The sequence below is a fragment of the Barbus barbus genome (assembly GCF_936440315.1).
Source record: "Barbus barbus genome assembly, chromosome: 11".
Classification (NCBI taxonomy): domain Eukaryota; kingdom Metazoa; phylum Chordata; class Actinopteri; order Cypriniformes; family Cyprinidae; genus Barbus; species Barbus barbus.
In genome coordinates, this window is record NC_136739.1 from 31,294,475 (window position 1) to 31,317,296 (window position 22,822).

Below are 22,822 nucleotides of genomic sequence, written 5' to 3' on the forward strand. Positions count from 1 at the left end.
CTGGAGGCCTTACGATGGGACCCTCGAACTCTTTTCAGCACAGAGACTAGAAGCACAGCCTTGGAACTGTTGGATTATTTATGACTTATAACAAACAATGTGGGTTTTTAATTGCATATTCTGAGATATAAAAAGCAGGTTGGACAGCTGATGAATTTAAAGGGACAGTTCACCCAAAAATGGACATTCTGTCATTCTTTGATGTTCCGAACATGTATGATGTCATTTTATTTCCTGAGGAACACAAAAGGAGAATTTATGAAGAATCTTAAAGCATACAACAACAACAACTGATAGTGATCAAGGTCAAGCTCCAAAAGCACCACAAAAGCATCATAAAAATGGCCTTTTATTCTGAATTTGTGTTCTACAGTAAAAATAAAATTTTTAGTATCATTGATATGCTATTATACTTTCTTTTCTGTTTGAATTTTAGTTCAAAGTTTTAAGAATTTTGTTGTGTGTTTTTGTCAACTTTATTAGTTTTTGTGTTTTTTAGTAGTTTTATTTAATTTTTAATTGTAGTTATTTTAGTACTTCAATATAAACTAAACATTCATATATTGAGTTATTTAAGAAATTCTGTATTTTTTCAATTTTGTTTTGTCATTTTTATTATTTTGAAAAATATATCTATAAATAAGTTTTAATTTAATTTCTATTTCAGTACTTAAAGTTTAACTAAATAAAAATTTAAAATGTTGCCTTGGCAACTAACTGAAATAAAATATATTTTAAAATTTTATTTTATTCCAGTTTATTCCATGTTTATTTTATTTCAGGTAACTAAATATTTTTAGTTTGTTTTAGTTTTAAATAAGGATAATAACCTTGCTTGAAACAAAAACAAAAATTTAAACTAAAATTAAAACATTTTCGTAACATAAAATAAATGTTAACTGAAATAAAATATAATATAATAAATATTAAAAAATGTTATTTCAGATAGTTGCCAAGTGAACATTTCTCACTTTAATTTAGTTTAGCTTGAAGAAGTACAATAATAACTATAACTGAAACTTAAATAATAATAAATGAAAACTATAAAGACAAAAAAAAAAACTACTAAAAATGACAAAAACACAACAAAATTACTCAAGGTTGAATTAAAATGAATAGAAATTAAAAACATTTTCAAAAAACTATAATATGATACTAAAATAACACCTTATTTTTGTTTTTGGGTGAACTATTCCTTTAAACAAACACTTGTTTTACACAATATTTACTCAAAACAAATTTTTTCATAAAAATATCTGAAAACAGAACTGCACAATCCATTGAAAAGGCTGATGGTATTTAAATGAAATGATGAATGTGTTTACAGTAACGTTACTGGCGCCGCCACAGAAACGTCAAACGGAGCCCATGACCCTTTCACTGTCCATAAATAATGAGTGACAGCTGTCAGTCATCACACAGACAGATGGACAGCAGCTCAATCAGTCGAAAAGCGCTTTTTCTCTGTTCCTCTCATGCCTGCTGGTAATGCACGTTTTCATATTCACAACCTTTGTGAGGATATCAATCATCTCAAATCAGATGACATGGACGTCCTGCAATCATTGCCCCCTTGAGCACTTAAAGTCAACATGAAATCAATTAATTCTATTTATTTTCATAATACAAATACGTCTACTGTGCACAAATAATTAGTGGACTTTATTCTAAATAAAACATGTTTGTCTCTTTAATGTTTCATCAAAATGTAATAACCTGCTCTGCCTCTGGAAAAAGTTTCCTTGACATCGTTTATTATTTTTCAGCCCCGCCAACAAGCTAATTCTTGAATATTTTCTCATAATAATGAGATGTTATGTTGTTAAAACTATATATTTTCTAGTAATAACAAGTTGCCATGTCATTAAATCAACATTTTTCTTTTTAAAAAACATTCTCGTAATAATGAGATTTTCTAGTAATATCGAGATGCTGCCATTAAAACATTTTCTCATAATAATGTTTTGTCACTAAGATATTTTTCTTGTTAAAGTAACAGATTTGATCAAAATAAGATGTTATTAAACCAATATGTTAACAACATTTCTCGTTAAAATGACATTTTCTCGTAATATGTTGTCATTTTTTTTGTAATAATGAGATGTTATGAAATTTAAACAATATATTTTTTTAATAATATCAAGTAACAAAATAACAACAAATAAAATGTTTTTTTATTTAATAAAATTGAATAAATATATAATTTGTTTATGACAGCATCTTGTTATTACAAGACATTATGTCATTTTAACAAGAGAAATGGTGTTTAAACAACATAATGAATAAATATATAGTTTTAATGGCATAAAATATCATTATTGCAACATAATTGATAAAAATTGGAAAGAATAGTATGTATGTGGTAGCAATGCACCACCGTAGCAAACAGTGTTTCATGTTGACTTTAACACCAGGAGGACTGTCCCTTCAATTAATGTAAGCAAATTACAAATACCTATAAAATTATCTGTTCAACCCACAGATAAACAGCTGATCTGAATTCAAAGGTCAGACATTGTGGGTTTGATTATTAAAGGACTAGTTCACTCAACATTTGTCATCATTTACTCTCCCTCATGTTATTTTCTTTCTTTTTCTGTGGGAAAAAAACAAAAACAGAATGTGGAAGCTGATTTTTAAGGTTCATAAAAAGGTGATTTATAGCACAAAAGACCAAAAAAGCCATAAAAGTATTAGGAAAGTCCACAGAAAATGTGCACAAATGAGTAAATGATGACAGAGTTGTCATTTTGGGGTGAATTGTTATTTTATGTCCCTGCTTACTTCTGCAGTTTACTTGTTTTGTCATTATATATTTCTATCAAATATATCGACTTCAACATGGTGTGCTGAGATCCATATTTTTGTCATGTTGCCATTTCATATCTACAGAAATAAAATGAATATATGAAATGACAAACATCAGCATGAAGCTTTTACTAAAAGATTACTCAGAAGTGTCTGAAGTCAGATATGATGGAGTCTAGAGGAAGGTTTGAGCCGTCTCAGTACCTGTAGGACGTCAGATAACGCTGAGCGCTGAATAATTCAGTCCATCAGAGGAGTTAAAATAACAGTCGAGCAGCGTTCATCAGACCTCCTTTCCAATAACCAGCATCTTTCAAAATAAAAGCAGACATGGGTCAGTGTCAAGGTTACTGAACTAAACTTAAACCAGTAAAAGAAACATTTTTGTTACTTGAAATAAAACAAACATTAACTGAAATGAAGTCAAACAAAAAACATAAACGTTTAGTTTAAGTCGAAATACTAAAATAACTAAAACTAAAACTGAAATAAAATTACTAAAAAAGCTAAACGTAATACAAATGAAAATAAAAATGAATCCAAAATACTTATAAAAACTATGAAATATATATATATTCATAAAATGACAAAAACAATAAAACTTTGTAAAATGAAAACAAAAATATTCTTCAAAATGAATTTTTATTTAGTTTAAGTAATAAAAGTCAAATAAATTAATAAAATAAAAACTAATAAAAAGCTACAAATATTACAAATGAACAAAACCTCATATAAAACGAAGGACAGCTTGTGAAATACTCTATGATGTAATAAGCTCCGCCTCTGCAGAAGAAGATCATGCCTGCTTTGATTCATGCAAGAGCAGCAAACTCGTTTAAGCAGAAACCAAACGATAAACTTTATTTAACTTTATTTTTAATGAAGATCCAGACCACGTCAGTAAGAACTTGGTCCTTTGTTCACTTCATTTTACCGTGGATTCGTTTACAAACTTACTTAACATTGTAAGAGGACCTCAGAGAACAGGGTCCACTTAAAATGAATTTTTTTTCTTTCTGGAAAACTAACCAATGATGATACGGACTGACGAACTCCGCCTGAAACACACAAATATTCATCCAATCAAATGCTCTCTAGAATGAGATCTGCATAAGTAGCAATCCATGCCACACGGAAGAGTTTTATTAACAAAAAACAAACAAAAAACACAGAAATCCACATTAAATTTTCATATTGCATCACATATTCTCTGTTTAAATTGCATCATTATTACTGTAGAATGATTTCATCAAAGCTGACCTGGTATTCTGGTAAAAACATCAGGTACTGTATCAAAAACTGCTTCATTTCAGACCTGAGGAGAAGTTTGAAAGACCCGACTGTAAGACTAGTGATGCATAACAGAGTCAGCACAGACCCGTTTCCTCCAGAAGTGTCTTTCCCATTCGTTTTCTCCAGGGATTTTTATTTATTTTTTAATAAAGAGTTCAAAGCCATGAACCAAACCAACCAGCTTCAGATGAATCACATTACAAACCTGATTTAAAGCAAAAAAGTGCATGAAAAAATTATAAAAGACTATTTTTTACAAATTCCGTGATGCGTTGCAAATGAAATTTCTATAGTGTTTTATACAATACAAATAGTTTTTAAGCAGCTTCACAGTAATAAACAGGAAAATAACAGTGTTCATGTTGTGAAATTAATCAGTTATGAAAAATTATATTTCAACTCTAAAGCAGCTCTACCAAAGACAATGTTATTATTCAACTCAATTCAGTTCAATGTTGATTCAATGCTGTTCAATATTCATGTTTTTACTTTATATATATATATATATATATATATATATAATAAATTACAAGCAGACATTGGTCAATGTCAAAGTTATTATACTAAAACTTAAAAAAAAACTTGTTTCTTGAAATAAAATAAACATTAACTGATTCGTTTCATTTAGTTTAACTTGATGTACTAAAATAACTAAAACTGATATATATATCAGATATACAGATATATATATAAAAACTTTAACAATGTATAATGGACACAGAAAATATATTTTGAAAGACTTTTGTTTCATTGGAGGCACATTATGATCATTTACTTCTAATTTAGGTTTGCACTTTTTGTATCTATTTCTATTTTCACATATTTTTATAAAAAAAAGTGTATATGTATGTGTAATAAGCTTAAAGTGAATGGGTAGACTTGTGGCTTCTACAGAAGCATATATCATCACTGAAGAAGTCTGTCTTGAAAGCTTTATATATTACTTTTAATAATCAAAGTCTCTCTGGAAAACAATGAATGGGGTTTTACCTGAGTAACAGAAGCATTGTGCTCTTCTGACACACACAGATCTGAAATACAGTGATCAGAAAAGCATGACATTCATTCCTCTTGTCTGGAGTCTCCTTTTATCTTCCCTCTCGCTATAGAGCTGGAAAGGGAAAAGCTAGTCGGATTGCTGCCCGGATCCTGTTTGAAGTCTGAAATGACAGTCATTACAGGTTGCTGCAGTTTTTCAATCTGGAAACATCAGAATGGAGCGTCAGACATGAGTGCTTTGAGCTCTGACACCCGTAACACACAGAAACCATTCCAGTCAGGTTCACCGTCTGAAAACATCACAGATCGGCAGGATTGCTGTATCATCATTACATATTATTTTACATTCTCACAAAATAATTCGCACTCAAATGTCACAAGTGGCATATTTGGTTGTTTATTTTGACACCAGTTTGAACATCATGTTAGGAAGTCTATTCAGGCAGGTTTTTATCACTTAAGAAATATTTCCATGGTGAGACACTTTTTATGTTTTAAGGACACAGAGAAGCTTATTCATGCTTTTATAATGTCTCGTCTTGATTGCAATACACACATATTAGGGCTGCACGATGACAACAAAAATAAATTGTCCATTTTTTAAATATGAACTTGTGATTATTATAGCTTTTTACCATCGACTGAAGCAACTGCATGCCATATTTTATATACAAATAAAAGCTTAATAAAAAATTGTATTACTTTTCTAAGGCATCAAAACCTCATGTCAAATATACATGGGTTTGGTTTCTTCTTTAAATTAAAAAAAAAAGTAAAAATATGCATGATATTATAACATTATACAAAAACTCAAATTAAACTAAGATAACTTGTACAAAGAAAAAAAACATCTTATAAGCATGCAGAATAATGTACAGGTACGCTGACTTGTTTTGTTTTGATATTGCACCTTTGAATGATTACATACTTGTGACATCTGTAACTATAACCACAATTAGAAATTTGATTAGTCGCGCAGCCCTAATATATATATATATATTACATTATATAAGAACTATACAATAACAATAAAAATACATAATATAAAGATATCTCAACATATAATAAAAATGTATTTTTACATTTTATATATTATTATACAGCGGTGGCCAGAATGATTACAACACTAGTATTTTCAGCAGCTAAAAATGGTTTTAAGTCAGTTATTTCTATCTTTTGCTGTAGTGTGTCAGGAGGAAATATCAGTTTATATCTCCAAACATTCATTCTGCCATTAATTATAATAATCCAGTGAGATTTTTGTCTGACAGCAGCCAGTGCTCCACACAGAGATCTGATCTGATCATCATCCAGTCTGTCTGGAATGACATGAAGAAACAGAACAAACTGAGACAGACTCAATCCAGATGAACTGTGGCAACATCTCCAAGATGCTTCGACAAACCTACCTGCTAAACTATACAGTACTGTTATAAGTTTTAGGCACTTGTGTAAAATTCTGTAAAATAAGCATGCTGTCATATGTAGATTTTCTGTATCAACTGACAATTACACTAAATTAAATCAACATTTGGCAGCTTATAGGTGCACTTGCATGTAGTTTCTCAGGGAGCTTTGCAGGTAGGTTTCTTGAAGCATCTTGGAGACGCTGCCACAGTTCTTCTAAAAGTAGGCTACATTCTCAACATTAGCAATAATTTTAACTTGAGGTATAGCTTACCCGTTGGGACGAAAGTTCGTCATATCGATCAAAAACCAAACATTTCATCGATAAACACTGCCAGTATGCTTACCCTGGTTTTACCCCGCTGTCTGTCTGTCTCTGTGTATTTTGGCAAGTCTTCAAATTTGGGCTGCAATTCTGTAACGGAATCTGAATTGGTTTTTCACAGCTAAAGAGCCACTGGCACAGCTACTACAGTAACCACACCTCCAAAAGAGATTTTGAAATAGTATAACAAAAATATTTCCGGAAAAAATTGCCTACCCGAGCTTTAACTTCCCATTTCCTGTGTGAGTGAAAAAAATCAATTCATTACGCTGTGATCAGTGCTGAGGATGTTTTACACGGTGATCTTTTGTTTAACAACCATCACGCTTTTCCTATCAGTCAATTACTTTTGCCTCACAAATTCATTAACATAATACAAAACTCATTGTCATTATTTTAAGAGGTCTCTATTGTAAGAGGATAAAAGCATTTGCTAAATGCATAAATGTAAATGTGTGTTTTTTTACATTTAAAATATAATTTTTTTGTAAATTTCTGTATTAACAAAATAAAAATAAATTAATTAATTCACTCTGGACATGATGGTAAAATAACAGTTTTTGCATTAAATATAAATTCTTAATGGTTTTAAAATTATTAGTGAATAATAAATATATATAAATGTAATGCAAATGTATTACACTAATGAAACATCACTATTAGGATTAATGGGAATAACACAAACACACACACACACACACACACTCTGGATGTGACAGCAATGAATATCATAGGTTTGCATTAAAAATAAATAAAAAAATCTTAACGATTCTATAGAAAATATCACAACATAATAAAGTAAAATATATGACTTATTATTAAAAATCTAAATGGTTCTAAAAAAAATTAAATAAAAATATGTATATGCAAATGCATTACAGTAATAAAAATTACCATTTAGAATAATTGTAATTACAAAAAAAATTAAAATATAATAATATTTAAATAAATTAATGAATCTAAAAAAACTATCCCTATATAATGAATAAAAATATATTACTTTTATATTTTTTCTTTTGATTTTGTTGTGAAATGTGACCTGGTGATTCGCCTCATCACTGTTCTCAATCATCAGTATTATCATTCCGTCTCATTTATTTGGACCCTACACGTCTCGTATCTTCGTAACAGTTGTGTGAAGCAGGTTTATGGGAGCCTGCAGCTCGAGCTCGACCCAGGAGACAGCGGCGTGAAACTGCAGCGTGTGCGTTTTCAGAAATCCGGGGGAGGATTGAGACGCAGCAAACTGAGATCATCAGCCCCCAAAGACACGCCACAATTTATCAAACCCTCAACGGCAGGCTGACATGAAAAACCAGGGTTTCTGAGCGTGGATTATGAACGTGAGCGTATCAAACGTCCTGACAGATCCCTCCCAGCTGATTAATGATGGCACGTCACATAATATATATATATATATATATATTTTTTTTTTTTTGCACAAAAAAAGAAAAGATTTTAAATAAAACGTGTGTAATAAACAAACATATAATATAATGTAATATAAATGCAATATAGTAATGAAAATCACCATTGGAAATAATAGTAAATACTAAAATAAATTATAAAAATAATAAGAAGACTAAATAAATCAATAAAAACTCTGGGATCCTGGATACCCAGGAGGATGGTAAATTAATTTAGTAGTACAGTAGGTTATTTTATCTCTAATGTGCTCAAAATGTGATCCCCTCACCCCAGGACTAAATGGAACTGTAATCAAGGATTTAGTTTTTTATTTTATTTTACTTTTATTTGATATTCTGTATAAAGTACATGGACATTTATTTTCCTTTAGAAAATCCAACAAATACAGACTGTGCAACATTCAAGTAATCAAACTGGAGCAACATAATCATGCCAAGTACAAAAGAATCTGATTTAGAGAAGCACTTGAACTTTTTTGGGGAGATTTGTGTTTCATTAATAAACGCAGCGTTGCATGCGCTGGATGGACGCAGGTGTTGAAGACAACCGCTTTACATCATGTCCAGCTGAATCAAAAAACAGTCGACAACTTAACATGTTGCCAAAAGTAAAGGTCTGAAATCTGTACTAAAGTATAAAGGATTCACAAACATAATAAATGATGTGCTTGTCATTGAAACAACCAATCAAGCATGAAACACTCACCAGATCATCCACATCTCCAGTGTCCTCCTGCGCTGGAGCCGCCTGCACTTCCTCTTTCTGCTCAAACGCCAGGAACTAAAACAGCAAACACAGGGTTAAACGACAATAACACACACACTTACCTCGACATGTAAAACAGATGTCAAATCAAACACAAAAAAAAAAAAGAGATTGGCAACGTATTGACTCTGTGGCCATCAAAGATGTAGATGAGTTTGTTCCTTCATGGGAACAGATTTGGAGAAATGTAGCATTACATCAGTGTCTCAGCAATGGATGCTCTGCAGTGAATGGGTGCCGTCAGAACTGTGATGTTTTTATCAGCTGTTTGGACTCTCATTCTGACGGCACCCATTCACTGCAGAGCATCCATTGCTGAGACACTGATGCAATGATACATTTCTCCAAATCTGATGAAGAAACAAACTCAAACTCAAAATATACATCTTGGATGACCTGAGGGTGAGGACATTCTCAGCAAATTTTCCGTTTTTGGTGAACTATTCTTTTAATTAGTTAAATTAAAATAAAAATATTTCAAATGAACTTCTTAAAACTTGTAAGCTGTAGACTATAGACGGCTGCAAGTACCTGGTTTGCATCTTGTTTCGTCCACTTCATCTTTGCTAATCAGCGTCAGAGCATCTGAAAACAAAAGCGCATGTTGAAAGCATGAAGTCTTCAGCTCAACATGAGCAGAAGTCCTGTTCTTTACCTTGAACGAGCAGATCCCAGAACTCCTGAAGATTCCTGTCAGGAACGCTCCTCTTCAGGGACTGCAAGTAGCTGTTGAACAGCTCTGCGTTTCCGCTCTGATGCAGTAAGGTGCAGGTGGCAGGTGCAGTAAGAAGTGTGTAAGCAAATGCATCAACTCTCTGAGCTCATACTCAGTCATTAAAAATCAGCATTAAAATATCTAATGCTGATATCACACCGTGTACATGCAACATCTGTTGCAAAAACAGTGTTTATTTACACCTGTCTCAGGTGATCATATTACAAGTTTTCATGATCAAATAGTAACCACTGCTGTTATTAATTAAAATTACGTTTCTATAATTTATATGTAAACATAAGACTTAATTTTTTTATGAAAATTAAAAATGTTAAACTAAAATAAGCTGAAATACTAAAATATATAATATAAAAAATATATATAATATAAGAAATATAATATAATATAAAAAATATATAATTTTTTTAAATAAATAAATAATGTATATATATATATATATATATATATATATATATATATTATATACATTCACATTTAAATCAATTTAATGTTTATATTTAATATATAATTAACATTTCTATCATTTATGTGTAAACTTAAAACTTAGTAAATTAAATGAAAATTAAATGTAAACTAAAATAAGCTGAAGGACTAAAATTAATATTAATATATAAAATGAAAATAAATAAATTAAAGCTACATAGAAATAATAAAAAATTACACCTGAAATTTAAACAGAAAAATTGTAATCTTTACTTAATGTCCTAATGATTTTTGGCTTAAAAGAAAAATGTATAATTTTGACCCATACATGTATTGTTGGCTATTGCTACAAATATACCCGTGCTACTTAAGACTGGTTTTGTGCTCAAGGGTCACATTTGTCTACCACAATCTCTACCAGTCGACACGTATATGCTGGAAGTCATGTACGTCTCATTGGTTTCATAGGTAGCTATCTTCTGAGGGAGCATCATCACCGAACCTCATATGTGACCCTGGAGCACAAAACCAGTCTTAAGTCGCTGGGGTTTATTTGTAGCAATAAATACATTGTATGGGTGAAAATTATAAATTTTTCTTTTAAGCCAAAAATCATTAGGATATTAAATAAAGATCATGTTCCATGAAGATTTTTTGTAAATGTCTTACCGTAAAATATATCACAACTTCATTTTTTATTAGTAATATGCATTGCTAAGGACTTAATCTGGACAACTTTAAAAGGCAATTTTCTCAATATTTGATTTTTTTGCACCCTCAGATTCCAGATTTTCAAATAGCTGTATCTCGGCCAAATATTGTCCTATCCTAACAAACCATACAACAATGGGAAGATTATTTATTCAGCTTTCAGATTATGTATAAATCTCAATTTCAAAAAAATTGACACTTAAGACTGGTTTTGTAGTCTAGGGTCACAAATGTCAGTAATTTGGACGCTCTATATATAGTTTACTTACACAAAGTGTAAACAACTGATTTGAAAAGAGTCTAATGTTGACATGTTGCTATGCTAATGACACTTTAATAAGAATTAAAAATACATATTCTCAGCATTTCTTTTGACTTGTTCACAAACTTATTAAATTATTATGAGTTTGCCTTTGCAAATGTGATTACTCCTCAAAAACTGGTCCAAAATCAGGAGAGCACTAAAATCCTGTCTAGGTAGGCAGCTCACTATGCTTTGGACCGGAGCCTCAGACTCCAGCTGAGCTCAGATCGTCTGAAATGAATCCTAACATCCTCCCGCAGCGTGTTTTTCCTAGCGACCTGCAAAAACTACTGATCCTTAAGTGATCCCTGATTGGATGCGGAGGTTTAATTGAGAGCTTACCGATACGGACTGATCCCTGAAGGCCTGGATACAGTCGAAGCTCTTCTTGTAGAACTCGGGGCTCCTGTTGCCCAGCAACTGCTCAATCCTGTGGGTCAGCTGCTGGCACGCTGTCAAGGTTACAAAACAATGATTATCAAAGCCACCGCGCTAATAACAAAACCTGCAGCTGACATTCAGAAACACCACGAGTCATTTAACGCAGAGCGACTATTCAATGTCTCAGAGACTGCTTTCAATCTTCATCAAGGCCTTGCAGACGTGCCAGGTGAGGTAATAGCTCATTTACATTGCAGCATGTTTAATACCTGACACTTTTGTGAAGGTTGAGGAATGAGAGTGTCAAACTGCACAATCAAATCTCACCCTGATCGAAAGAAACGGTCTTCTGTCGAATCAACGCGCAGAAATCTCAGACTGGATAGACGCTGCCAACCTGAAAGAGAGAGCGTCTGTTAAACTGCGATACTTCATACGGTACTGAAGTCAGCCTGAATGCATGTTCCTGGTCTTATTGTGCTCATCTTACTGTAAATAACTCTGAAACTACTTTTTCTGCTAATGCATGATGGAAAAAGTATATTTTTCCATTTTTAATATATCCTTTTCACTCTGAAATACATCATGTTGTGTACAAAATGGATTCTGAAAGGCATTTTGCATTGACTTTAAGACTTAATTGTTTTATACATTTTAAGGGAAAGCATTAAAAAATGATTTAAATACATAATTTTGTATAATAAAAGCATACAGTACACTACCATTCAAAAGTTGGGAATATTTTATGCTCAACAAGGCTGCATTTATTTGATTAAAAATACAGGAAAAATTATGAAATATTACAATTCAAAAAAACTGTTTTCTATGTGAATATGTGTTAAAATGTAATTTATTTCTGTGATCAAATCTGTATTTTCAGCATCATTACTCCAGTCTTCAGTGTCACATGATCTTCAGAAATCATTCTAATATACTGATTTGCTGCTCAAGAAACATTTCTGATTATTATCAATGTTAAAAACAGTTGTGCTGCTCAATATTTTTGTGGAAACCGTGATGCATTTAATTTTTCAGGATTCACAGATGAATAGAAAGTTCAAAAGAACAGCATTTATTTGAAATAGAAATCTTTTGTAATATTATCAATATCTTTACTGACAGTCTTGATCAATTTAATGTAGTCTTGATGAATAATTATATTAATTCATTCAAAATGAGCCCAAACCTTTGAAGAATAGTATATATAAATATAAACTTCTAATATTTAGTAATTTTAATCTGAGTGATGTAGATTATTGAACAGATTTTAGGCATGAGAGTTTTACCGATGTGATGTTTCCTTCAGCAGGTTAAACTCCGTCTCTTCATCCACTTTGACTTTCTTCGCATCTGGTTGATCAGCACTGAAGAACCACAGATCAACAACAACAATTAATACTAACTAATTTCAGATTAATGCCACCAATGCCGCTGAAAACACACGCAGTGGGCGGTGCTTACATCTTTTATTACACACCCCTCTGGAATACTTCATTTGTATTGGTTAATCACAAAATAAACCCCTCCCATATGGCTTTGCATTACTGTGTGTTTCTCCAGTTTTAAAACTTTTTAAGACCAAAAAGAAAATGGAAGAAATAAATGGAAGGGGACAAAGAAATCTAAAAATTAAGCGAGTTTATCCTTTAAAAAAAAGTATCTGCCAATAGGGTAAAAAAACAATTCAGAGGGAAAAAAGTTGATTTTTCTGACTCCACTGGCAGATTTTGATTAGTTTTAAGCAGAAATACACACATAAACACACAATTTGACTTAAGGATGTTTAGATATTTTTACTGGAAAACAACCAAAAAAATACAGAGCTAGATACAAATGTTTTTTGCAATTCATGCAACATTTAATGCCATGACTTTATCAATTTAAGACTTTCTGTTCTGATTTAAGACCTTTTTAAGGCCTTAATTAGTGGAAGAGCAAATTAGGACCCTTTTAAAACCTGCAGAAACCTTAATGAAAAACAGAAAAACAGCTGTACAAATATGTGACGCTGGACCACTGAAAGCTGATTAAATAAGTTTTCCATTGATGTATGGTTTGTTATGATTGGACAATATTTGGCTGAGATGCAACTATTTGAAAATCTGGAATCTGAAGGTGCAAAAAAATCTAAATATTGAGAAAATCACCTTTAAAGTTGTCCAAATGAAGTTTTTAGCAATGCATATTACTAATCAAAAATTAAGTTGATATATTTACGGTTGGAAATTTACAAAATATCTTCATGGAACATGATCTTTACTTAATATCCTAATGATTTTTGCCATAATTAGTTTTTCGATAATTTTGACCCATACAATATATCTTTGGCTATTGCTACAAATATACCTGTGCTACTTATGACTGCTTTAGTGCTCCACAATCTCTACCCGTTGGAACATATTTGCTGGAAGCCATGTAGCACGTCTCATCGATTTCAACCAAAGCTTCAGTGTTGATTTGCTCCATTCTCACCTGCTGCCGAACACGTCTGCACTCGTCTTCTGCTCTTTTTTTCTCACCACCACTTTCAGTGGGAACTTGGTCTTGATTTCCCGCAGAGGGGCCTGGCAGCGGGCGGACACGGCCTGGGGCCGCTCTAGAGCCCTCTTCAGCCGCGGCTCTACGGGTGGCAGGGGATCATCAGGATTCACACCGCGGTGATGCAAGCACTGAGGACGCGAGCCAAGAAAAGATCAATGAGACCCACTGCAGAGACAACACGGATTTCACAGCCAATGTCACACACCTGAATCACTGTGCTACTGAAGGACAATAAGCTTTGATCAAAGGAATAAATTACATTTCACAATATATATCACAATAGAAAACTGTTATTTGAAATAGTACTAATATTTCACAAATTTTACTGTATATTTGATCAAATAAATGCATTCTTGGTGAGCAGAAGACTTTTTACAAAAGCTTAAAAAAAATCTAAAATTATTTAAGTTTATTTAGAGCAAAAGCCTTGATTTTTTATTTATTTTCTAATTACATTAAACACTGAGTCTATGCAGTGCTCTCTTTTGCAAGTCGGTTTGGATACAAGCATCTGCTAAATGCATAAATGCAAATGCATTTGACTATTATGACAGTATCAAATATAGTCAGGCTGATAAAAACAGAGAAACGTCCACCACGCCGTCCCATCATGCCTGGAAAAGTCTCTGGAACTGTGGGTTTGGAATGTGGTTGACTTTGAAGACATCCAGGCTCTCTCCATCCTCATCCTTTTCCACCAGCATCATGGAGTCGATCAGCGCGTCCACGGCAGACAGCTGAGACTCTGAACAGAGACATTCACACAAACAACATCATATTCAAACAACAACATCAATATTCATCTCCTTTCGTCTGGATGTGCCTCAGAAGGGCAGCAGGGTTTCTGCAAGTTTTATGAAGGTAAATTCAAGACTTTTTAATGAAAATGCAAAGACAACACATGATGAGAAGTCTTATTTCTGAGAAATTTATCAAAAGGAAGTGAATAAATAAAAAAAGGAAAAATATCTGCCAATGGGCTCTTGTTTTAACTATAAACTTAAATTTGTTCAATTTCTCAAAAAACAAGACTTCGTATCTTCATTTTGCATCTCAAGTAAATTTAAGGATGTTGGATAACTAGACAAAAATACTGACAAAGATATTCAATTTGATGCAATGCATGCAACATTAAGACTCGTCTGCTACGAGCATATTAAGACTTTTTAAGACTTGCAGAAACCCTGAGAGGACCAAAGAAATTGCTGATACAGCATAATGCTGCAGAATTAATTGAAATAAAGTCAAAATTACAATACAGGCAAGCTGTATACACATCTGATAGAAACTGGCTGCTGTATTGTGGGTCTTTTTATCTGAGGGCCCACCTGCAGGTGTGAACTTCTTGTTGTTTTCCAACATTGGGAATGTGAACGGTCGGAGATCCTCCATAAACGGCAGCTTCACGTACAGCAAACACTGAGGATAAGAGACACGAGGAGTGCAACATACTGAAGATAAATCATTTATAGTGTGCTTTCTGTTTGATATGAATCCACATACTTCAAATTTGCAGGAAAGGAAAAGCGGCGCCCACTTGAGGGTTGCTGCGACGGTCATAAGCATATCTTACAATCGCTGCCATCTTTAGACTGTCGAGGGCACGAATCAGAGCGGATAGGGCCACTGCTGCATGCTGCATACACACAATAAACACAGTTATCTTAATACAAAATGTTTACACTAACATTTGAAAGTTTGAGGTCAGTTAATTAATACTTTAATACAATAAGGATGCTCAAAAATGACAGAAAAGACTTTTATAATATTACAAAACATTTCTAATTCAAATAAATGTTGTTTTCTATTAATCAAAGAATCCTGAAAAATAAAAGTTTCCACAAAAATATTGTGCAGCATTTTAAATATATTGACATATAAAAATATTATTACAATTTTATAAAGATCTTTATATCAAATAAATGTAGCCTTGATGACTTTTGTCAAAAACATTTGAACAATATTGTAAATAAAACGCTTAATATACTATCAACGTGATAATTTGTGTGACATATTAGAACGTCACATTTGATTAGTTACTGATAAATATTTTAATTTCACACGATTTTACTTTTTCAAAAGACTAAAAATTTGTTAATTTCCAGGTTTAAATGAAAATAATTTTAGATGTGTCCTCAGACGTATGTTTACAATTATTAAATTTACAGTAAATTCCAGAATAATATCACACTGAACACAAAAGCTTTGTAAAACTCACCTCATCATGTCTGGGTGCAAACACTTTGACAACTTGGTTTCCCATAAACTGATGACGACGAATCTGCGTCAAACAAACAAACAACTGTCACTGTACATTATTGAGGGAAAACAAACAAGGCAAGAGACTACAGTACAGTACAAAATGCTTAAATTAAGATTACATGCTTATTAAGATTATTTGATTTTGGAGTATGTGCTAAAATAATCGTCATACTGACAATTTGTTATCAGTAGCTTCCTATTTTCAGGGTTCTTGCACTCGTTTCAAGTTGTATAGAGATTTGTAAAAAGCCATTTTATAAAGATTGCACTCACAAAGCTGAATATAACAAGAACTGTAGTCACTATAGAAAGTACAGTTTGCCAAATTCCATGACCCTATGATAAAATGCACTCATTTGAAAAGAGCGCCGTCTACTGGAGAGCATCTTACCAAAGCACAGAAAAACACTTCCCATCACTTATATTTCATCTGGTCCTCGTCCACCTTAGAAAATGGCACAATGTCGCTCCCGTAACGGAAACCTGTAAGAAACAGAACAGCCTTGTTAGTCAATACAGATCGAGTCAAAACAGCTTCACAAAAACCCCAGAAAAATAGCAGTTAATGTTGCAGAATTCATCAAGCATAAACAAAATCAATTATCTCTAAAGCACCTCTACAGAAGACAACAGTGTCATTATTCAGCTCAGTTTAGCTTCAATCAGCATTTCTGCAAGTTTCATAGAGGTCAATTTAAGACCAACGAAAGACATTTTAAGGACTAGATGGAAGGGATCACAATACATCAATATGTTCTCTAAATATAAATGTCTAGGGAACACTTTAAAGTTTGAAAATACAACTTCCAACCTTGCTTTCTGTGAATCTGATCAAAATGAAGTTAGTTTATGATTAAAAAGAACAAGTATATGCCTATGGGCTCGGAAAAAATACAAATAAGTTTTCATTCCCTATTGAAAGATATTTGTTCTTGCTTTAAGCAAAAGTGACTTTATATCTTCATTTTGCAACATAATATTTCTTTATAAATTTATTGCCATAACTGTATCAATTTAAGACTTTCTTCTTCAATTTAAGACCTGTTTAGAGCCTTAATTCGTGAATTTGTAAAGACAAATTTTGTGTCAGTGCAGTTAAACTGATAATATTACTCGGTGCTTCCAACAGGTTTTTGTGAGACTTGTGGCGGCAGGTGACGTCACATAATAATTAGCATATTAATGATGTCATTGGGTTTGCATTCAGACACGTTTTGGCACTTCAGATCTGTTCTACTCTCTATAACTGTCACATACTTTAATACAAATGAATGCCCAATAATGCTGTTCTCATTTACATATTTTCTGTTGTCATAAATAAAACATAAATAGTGAAGTTAACCAGGAATCACTCACTCTCACTTTACTCCTTAAATCCTGTTTTATAATCGCAACATCGCCTGATAAAATCAACATACATCTACACTAAAGAGCGATGTATAAAGTTGCATAAAAGATGCATATATGCAGTGGTGTTGGCTATATTACTGTTTTGTCTTGTCTGAGTAACAAACTACAGTCAAACCAACATTTATTCACATTATCATAGTTTATTTGCTATAGTTTAGAAAACGGTAATAAAATATGACAAGAACTCAAGAGTTAAACTGTGTCAGAACAAATTAATCTTGATAATGTCAGATACCTTTTGAAGGAAAGGCATGTAATGAATTAGATTGAATAGCATTTAATACACAGTTAGATAATACCAATTTAGCTCAACCTATTACCAAGCAATGCTTCATTTTGTTCAGTCTGTGGTGGAAAAAGGTGCATTAGCAATTAAAGAAAAAACACTTAAGCAAAACATGCTCAGATCAAAGTCAGATCAGTTTTACTGGTAGTCCACTGTATGAAGACGTTTTGGGTATAATGTGTCACACTTACTTTATTCTGCTATCCTCATTTACATAAATATACTATAGTGTCCTGCACCCACCCACTAGTAAAAAAAAATATATATATAGCTAGGTTTGTCAGAATGTACCTTTTATGCAAAAAAAGGACCGCCACAAATAAATATATGGGAAACACTGTTACTGAATATTAATTGTCTTTTTAAACAGGTAAACAACCACAACTATGTGGCCAAAATCTGCTATTGCTACGAATGACTGCAAAAATCACAGTGACTGTGACAATTACAATCATCGTTCTGCACCTTGGATAGTGTCGTCCTTCTGTACTTCAGTTTCATTATCATCGTTCAGACAGTAAACCGTTTCTCTCTTGACGTCGTCTCTCTTGTGACTCTGAGCATCTACTATGGCCCAGGACTTCTTCACCTTCTCCTCCGTCACCTTACGAGAACCAACACAACATCAGACCAAATCACAGCCGTTTTGATCATAATCTATCAGGAACCCACAGCTTTGTATCCGACGATGCGGATGGTCAGGGAGCTGCCGATGGTCAGCTGACAGGGCCAAGCCATCGGCCTCCTGTCGATGTGCTTGAAGATGGACAGCTTCTCCAGAGCATCACTGCAACAAACATCAACAGTCACTTCATGACCAATGACCAGGATTTCATTTGTACTGTATATCAAGTAGCAAATATAAGCATTAATAGATCTAAGCAATTATCATCAGAGTACAAATTCAATTCAAATAAGACATGCAACACTGAAGACTGGAGTAATGATGCTGAAAATTCAGCTTTGCATCACAGGAATAAATTACATTTGACAATATATTCACATAGAAAACAGTTATTTTAAACAGTATATTATATATATATATTTTAAATAATAAAATATATTTTATAATGTAGATCAGGGCCTGTGGACAGTCATAACATTTGATTTGGACTGCCATTTCACAAGAGGAAGGGGAAAAAAAACATGCAACTGAAGAAAATCTTCATTTCTAATTTATATTATTAAATTTTTTTTGTATTATATTTGCACTGAAATGTAAAACACAATATAAGTGAAGTTATCAATAATTTAAATTTTTCAAAAAATTATTATTATTATTTTAATTATTTTAAAATGTTTAAATTGAATACATTTTATTATAATATAGTTGGATGTAATACAACATTTACTTTTGGCCCACGGCCCTCAGTCAAGTTTGATTCTTGGCTCTTCATGTTAAAAATTATGGGCAGCTCTGACATAGATAAAGAAATTGTGCACTAACTATATTTTCGTCATACCTAAACGTGTAGACCTCCTCCAGGCCGTCCTCCTCCTCTAGGCTGGTCATGATGTTTCTGACCATCTCCAGACCTTGTGTCTGCTGTTTGCTCAAGCCTTTTCCTGGACGAGCAGGAGCCGCTGACGGTCCCGGTCCATCCCCTCCACCATCCGCTCTGTCCTCACCATCCACAGGGAACGGCAAACTGAACAGATCTAACAAAACACAGATCAGTGCAAAGTTTGAGGTGGGAAAAACAACCAGAAATTTGACTATTAGAATAAAATCTTAAACAGGAAAAGATCATCTAACTGATGCACACTTCCTGTTTAATGCTTGTGACATATTTAAAAATACATCAAACCATTACAGAATGAGAGTCCAAACAGCTGATAAAAACATCACAATAATCCACACCACTCCAGTCCATCAGTTAACATCTGGAGAACATAAAAGATGCGTGTTTGTAAGAAACAAATCCATCATTAAGACATTTTAACTTTAAACAATCGCTTCTGGCTAAAATGCAAAAGTCCATAATCCATAATAATGCTTCCTCCAGTGAAAAAGTCCATCTCCTGTTGAAAAATCCAGCCACATATTTGTTTAGAACTGTTTTGTCTTGTAAACGGTGCTTGATCTGTGCAGATTTCTCTCCTGATTCAGACAATATGGACTTTCACTGGAGAAAACAACAATATGAATTATGGACTCGTATTTTACCTGAAAGCAAAGGTTTAAGTTAAAAATGTCTTAATTATGGATTTGTTTCTCACAAACACACAGCTTGTGTCTTCTCCAGACATTAACTGATGGACTGGAGTGGTGTGGATTATTGTGATGTTTTTATCAGCTGTTTGGACTCTCATTCTGACGGCACCCATTCACTGCAGAGCATCCATTGCTGAGACACTGATGCAAAGACACATTTCTACAAACCTGATGAAGAAACAAATCATCTACATTTTGGATGACCTGAGGGTGAGAAAACATTTAGCATAAAATCATTTTTGGGTAACTATTCCTTTAACAGATCACCTCATGAGATCTATAATGTGTGTTGTTGTCTGTTCAACATCTGTAGGGTAACAGGAAGGATACAGTCCGCTAGCTGACCACCAGGTTGCAGTTCGCTCTCAATCTCCTCGAGCAGCTCAAAATCAGGCATCATGAGGTGACGGTGAACCGTGATGTTCTCATACTGGCCAAGCCGTTCTTAGTGCCGTCGGTACCAAACAGCACCAGACCCACCTCATCTTTATTCTCAGCAAAAACCTGAAACATAGAAGACGTCAATCAAGCTCTTTCTGCAGTAGCAAACAGATATTATAAATTAAGGGTTAGTTCACCCGAAAAATTTAAATTCTGTCATTAATTACTCACCCTCATGTCGTTCCAAACCCGTAAGATTCATCTTCAGAACACAAATTAAGATATTTTTGATTAAATCCGAGAGCTCTCTGACCCTCCATAGACAGCAAAAACATCGGTAAAATAGTCCACGTGAGATCAGGGGTTCATCCCTAATTTATGAAGCTACCAGAATACTTTTGGTGTGCAAAGAAAACAAAAATAATGACTTTATTCAAAAATTATTTTTCTTTGTGCATAAAAAATATTCTCGTAGCTTCATAAAATTAGGGTTGAGCCCCTGATGTCACGTAGACTATTTTACCGATGTCCTTACTACGTTTCTGGACCTTAAAATATCTTATTTTGTGTTCTGAAGATGAACGAAGGTCTTACGCGTTTGGAACGACATGAGGGTGAGTAATTAATGACAGAATTTTCATTTTAACGGAGTTAAACGGAGAAAAAGTACAAACCTGCCACTGGCCAAACTTCTGGATGACTTTTTTGGCCAGTTCAAAGGAAACCCACTCATGGAGAAACCCACATCCATGCAAAGCACCAACGCTGACTGCAGAAATAGAACAAAGACAGATGAGAAAACATGCAGGAAAATAACTCACATTTCTCTGCGTTACAAAAAATAATATCATGGGGGTCTGGAACAATAGTAAATAATGACAGACTTCTCATTTTTGTAAGAACTATTTCTTTAAATGCTAGATTATGAATATGATTAACTGATTTATTAACAAAAAATGAGATCATCTTAGACGGCAATGAGGTCAAATGGAGACATATGGTTAACTCTTGTGTTTCTCCTGAGAAAAAGACTCAGAAAAAGTCTCAAAACGTGCTCAGATTTTATACAGAAGATAGTAAAGTTTGCCATTAAAACATTTTTCTTAAGCTCTTAGTATTAACTAGTATTAACATTTTCCAGGGAGCAACAAAACTGAGCCATTCACATTTATTTCCTGCTGAAAAACAAAAACAATAGACCCCTGCCTAAAACACAGTAGAAAATGTAATAGATTTAATGGTTATGATGGGAATTGTATTGGTTTTAATGAAAAAAGCTAATGTTTATAATGGTATTTTAATGTTGGTTTCTATTTTTGTTTTTTTTAGCAGGGTTATATCTCTATTCTCTTTCTGTATGACAGCAATTGTATTATTCAAATGTATAAAACCTGTTTATTTTTAATTCAACATTTGCGATAAAGCTGAATATTCAGTGATACTTAAAGATACTTTAATAACTCACTTTAATACTGTTTTCTAACAAGAGCGAGTGAAACTTTCTACACTGTGTAAATATGTGCATAAATACCAACCAAAAAGGTAATTATATCCAATGAAATCTAAGTTGCATAAAAGTAAATACGCATTATTTATGATGAATGAATAATAACCTTGGCTGCTCGCGCCATCTATCTGGTGTCCCTCTGTTATTGTTCCGGGTGAGTAAATGAGCGGAGGACACAAGGTTCCGCCTCAGACACAGAAACAAAACGACTAAAAAACCTAAAACTTTGTGTTCCCTTATGCCAGGACACTTGATAAATGATTTAATAAAAGTGAAGCTCTCAGAGATTATGCAAAATTACTAGTGAACAGTAAACATTGTGATATTCAGTGGTACTTATCAATTAACACTGCAGATATCTACAAAAAGTTTTCTTACTCAGGATGAAGTGTGTTTATAGAAATCCAGTCATAACATAATCTGTCAGATCATTTATGATAATTATGACAAATCACATGGACATGCATGTGTTCAAATGAGATGTGATTGTTGTGCATGACTTATAAATGAATATATCTGCTCTAGGAGAGATTATGATTCATCAAAGCATGTTATTTTAGGCTCATGAACTGCCTATAAATTACATACAGGTTAATGTCACATATTTTGAAAAACTAAAAGGTTAGTAAAGATGATGTCC

The 22,822-nt window shown here is 33.1% G+C and overlaps 1 pseudogene across 1 annotated transcript; it reads right to left on the minus strand.

The window, feature by feature from the left end:
- Positions 1-5,163: 5,163 nt before the first annotated feature.
- On the minus strand, positions 5,164-22,306 carry LOC306877455 (X-ray repair cross-complementing protein 5-like; annotated as a pseudogene). The gene is made up of 19 exons: positions 22,289-22,306; positions 21,350-21,444; positions 20,625-20,798; positions 19,543-19,738; positions 18,752-18,866; positions 18,545-18,683; positions 16,783-16,866; positions 16,340-16,423; positions 15,625-15,757; positions 15,450-15,540; positions 14,736-14,866; positions 14,053-14,249; positions 12,867-12,944; positions 11,943-11,977; positions 11,542-11,651; positions 9,681-9,777; positions 9,582-9,610; positions 8,966-9,040; positions 5,164-5,301 (listed from the first exon to the last, which is right to left on the minus strand). The product of its transcript is annotated as an X-ray repair cross-complementing protein 5-like (transcript).
- Positions 22,307-22,822: the final 516 nt, after the last annotated feature.